Genomic DNA, 4,055 nt, shown 5'->3' with positions numbered 1-4,055 from the left:
TCTTTACATTTTTCTCAAAACCTTCTTGCTCCAGCATTTAATATTGCTCCTTACATCTTTCCACTTTCCTGACCCAACCACTACTCATGAAATTGTATGGATCCATGCCTCAGATCTTCTCTCTTTCCAAGAAAAATTCACTTCTGGAAGTTTTTCTCACTGGAAGCATTTGCGTTTCTCACATAGTGGATTCAGGATAACTCCTCAATCTGCCATGAATCTTGAAGTGTTAGATCCAGACCAATCTAAGATTGTGTTTCTCAGCCTTGATCAAGCATCCTTATACTACATCCCCATGTTCATTTCCTAGGATGTTTCCGAAGTAAAGTAGAAATCCAGAAATTTTTCGACTTCCTCTGGCTTTATGAATTTGTTAGTGTCACCTCCTTGAGGTCATTCTAACATCTGACAACTGATGGGGAAGGGAACATGAAGAGAACCAGCTTCATCTTGTGAGGTAAAAATCACCCTCAGGTGAAAAATATCTTCAATCAAGGGAAGAACAGCTTCAACAGGCAAGGTACGAGAGATTTCTTAAGGTGGCAAGAGAGATTCAATGAGATTTAAGGGTTCAGCATTCATAGGGGCCTCTAAATCCTCTCATATATTTCCATGTCAGATTTTCAGCTTTCAATCTAACCCTGATAATGCCACGATATGCACCTCCCAAACCTGTGAGGGCTGCGAATACTATCAATATTAGAATACATCAGCACAATGGATCAAATCAAAGTCTGAATTTATATTTGACCATTTCACTTCTGTGGAGGCAAATGACTTTTTTTAACCCGTTAAGCTATTTACTATTAAAAAAGCTACCTATCAGCTGTCAGTGAATTCAGCAGGCCCTTTCCAATATTCTCTTTTCATTAGATACTTGGTGGGCATTGCAGTTGACAATAGGCAATTGATAAGCTGATTTGTTGCTGTGTTTCTACAGGGGAGTTTTGCTGGCAGTCAGCCAATAACTATTTTTTATCAATTTTCTCTGCAGCGTACTTTATGATACCAATTTAGTTTTAATATTTATTTATTTATTTTATTTTCCGTATATGAGTGTTTTGCTTGCACACATGTTAAGTGTACCTGTGTCTTGCAATGCCTGCAGAAGTCAGAAGAGGGCATCAGATTCCCTGAAACAGGAGCCACGGATGGTTTTTAGCCACCTTGCGGGTGCTGGGAAGTGAACCTGGGTCCTGTGCAAGGGCAGCCACTGCTCTTAGCTGCTGAGCCATCTCTCCAGTCCCCTACGATGCCAATTTCTGGATCAGGCAGGTTTCTTGGGGAAAAAAAAAGTTTTAATGGGAAAAGATTTGGGAACTCAGAAACAGAAACTCTGGAGAGAAGTAAAAGAGGAAAACTAGGGAAAGAAGCCCCAAGAGACTGAGATATAGTTGATGCCTCTGTTTAGTCTACAGGTACCATTGGACTTGGTCACCAAGGTAAGCCCTGCAAGCAACTTGACACAGTTAGCACTACTTGTTAACAACACCATAAATCTCATCCCCCTGGCTTTTTTTCTTTAGCATTCCAAGATTCAAAGCCCTCCATGGGAGCATCTGCTGTCTCCTCTGCTGATAACCTGGCTTTATGGGGAATGGAGAAAGGACAGAAAATTTTGCACTAAGACATTCAATGGGAACTGGACATAAGGTTCTGATGCTAGGTACTGAAAACTCCTCGTTTTCTCTCAATCCATAATGAATTTTCATTAAAATACAGAAGCTATTTCCTATTTCTCATTTTAATACTTGCTTTCTCTCTTTCTCCCCATTTTTGTACTTTGGAGAGTGTCACTGTACTTTGGTATTCATCTTGAGGAGAGAAGTGGATTAAGATATTCAAGGCCCATCTTCTAACACTTTATGATTGCAGATATAACTCTAATATGGAAGGTACTTTGCTCACATTAAGAGTTTAAGAAACCCGGGGCTAGAGAGATGGCTCAGTGAAAGTTAAGAGCACTGGCTGTTCTTGGAGAAGACCCGGGTTCAATACCCAGCACCCACATGGCAGCTACCAACTGCCCATAACTCCAGTACTAGGGGATCTGACACCTTCTTCTGTCCTCTGTGAGGATTACATGGCACAGGTGAACTTACACACATGCAGGCAATATACACATACGCATAAAATAAAAACAATATTTTTTTAAAATTGATACAAAGGGTTTAAGAAATCCACCATGTAAGATCTTCCTTTTTGAGTTGTTGCAAAGTAAGTTTGTTACTTCTCTGTTGCTGTGATAAAACAATCTGACCAAGACAACTTATAGTAGGAGTTTATTGGGCTTATGGTTCCAGAAGGGTAAGAGTCCATCATGGCAAGGAGGCATAGCAGGAGGCAGTGGGAGCAGAAAGCTGAGTGCTCACATCTTCAAGCAGGCACAGGAAGCAGAGAGAGGCAGAACTGGAAGCAGTGCAAAGCTATGAACTCTCAAATTCTGCCCCCTCCCATGACATGCTTCCTCTAGCAAGGGCACACCTCCTAAGCCTCCACAAACAGTGCCACCAACTGGGGACACATATTCACATATTCAAATACTTGGAGTCTGTGGAGGCTTCTCATTCAAACCACCATGAAAGGGATCATTTTCAACCCAGTTTCTCATTGAATTTGAAACATCTACATATGCCAGATTCTATATATTTACTGAAATTCTTTATAATAGTAGATGTTGAAGCATTATTACCTTTCTTGCCTCTTGACATTTTTATTGAATTTGATGGTTCCCTTGATAACCTACCTCATCCCTATCAATTTAAAATGCATATAAAAATCAAGGTGAATCTAAAGAACAACGATAAAGGAAGTTGCTATTTCAGGAGTCCTTAGGGTCTTATCAAGGCTGATGCATCAGTTTTACTTTGAATCTCTTATCTATCTAATTATTTTACCACTTTGATTAAGTGAAGGTAAAATTAGTATTGATGAAATGAGAAAGCACAATCAAACAAGCAGATAAGGACATAATTGAACGCAAATAACTTTTAATTATATTCACTTAATAAAGTTAGAGAACAATGTCAGGGATCAGCATCACTTTACCAACACAAAAGACAGTGTCAGAATGAAGGACACAAAACAACACAGAGTATTCTGAAAAATTTGGTCAATTTCGGAATTTTAAAATACTTATATATGAGTTTGGTTCTAATGTAACCCTGAGTTGTGAATGAAGGATGTTTTCATGCCCTTCGATGAAAACACAATTCTTTACACGCTTCCGCACATCATAATCATTTGTGGAATTCTGCTAAATTCCCCAGGCTTCTTCAAACATAAAGAACTAGATGGGCTTTCAGGCATGGTAGTTACATCTGGCATATTTAAAATCCTCCTCCACTTGGAATTATAGCACAATAAGTCGCAAATACCTTTTACTTTAAGTTGATCAGATAATTTCTTTTAAAGTTAATAATATATTTACCCTTTGTCCCTTTCTTAAAGCATGGTTGCCTGGATTATTTATCCTCCTTGTCTGGGGTCCTGCTGCATAGGATTCAATGGTCATAAGGAAAAGCACATGGGAATGACACCTAGATGGTATTGCACTTACAATGACTGGCCTCATGATCGACAACTTTACAATGAGATGTATATTCAACAGAAACCAAAAAGGAAAATTGAAATTTTGAACTTTTTCCATTCTAGCACTATGCAGTCTGAAAATCTTGTGTGCTGATTAGCAACAGGGAGTCACAGTTTCCATTCCAGTCAATCAGAGGACCAGAAAGGAAAACAGTGAGTAGTTTACAATGTACCATGTTGTGAAGCTATGATTTTCAGTTTAGATGGAGTAAGCACATGGAATGCATGAATTTATCTGGACATAGCCCCATTTTGAGTTAAGCAGCATTTGAAATTCCTGAAAAAGAAATATTCACTGCAGAAAAGGACTCTGGGTTGTTAGGGAACTCAGTGACATTACCAGGAACTGAAGGTGATCTTGATGCATTACTGTCGTCCGATCTTTGAAAACTGTAATGTTGGTATCTCCAGAGCCATTTTCTATTCAACTGATTGGAGGAAAACCTACTTTAGAAAATAACTGA

At 38.9% G+C, this 4,055-nt stretch overlaps 1 long non-coding RNA gene across 1 annotated transcript; it reads left to right on the top strand.

Moving 5' to 3' along the window:
• The first annotated feature begins 342 nt into the window (after positions 1-342).
• Positions 343-3,730, top strand: LOC115070364. The gene is made up of 3 exons (XR_003849531.1): positions 343-520; positions 1,527-1,666; positions 3,655-3,730. It is a non-coding gene; the product is annotated as an uncharacterized LOC115070364 (long non-coding RNA).
• Positions 3,731-4,055: the final 325 nt, after the last annotated feature.

This window comes from Nannospalax galili, unplaced genomic scaffold, assembly GCF_000622305.1.
Source record: "Nannospalax galili isolate Female #2095 unplaced genomic scaffold, S.galili_v1.0 scaffold556, whole genome shotgun sequence".
NCBI classification, from domain to species: domain Eukaryota; kingdom Metazoa; phylum Chordata; class Mammalia; order Rodentia; family Spalacidae; genus Nannospalax; species Nannospalax galili.
The sequence above is the reverse complement of the archived record's forward strand: the minus strand, read 5'-3'. Positions and strand labels throughout refer to the sequence as shown.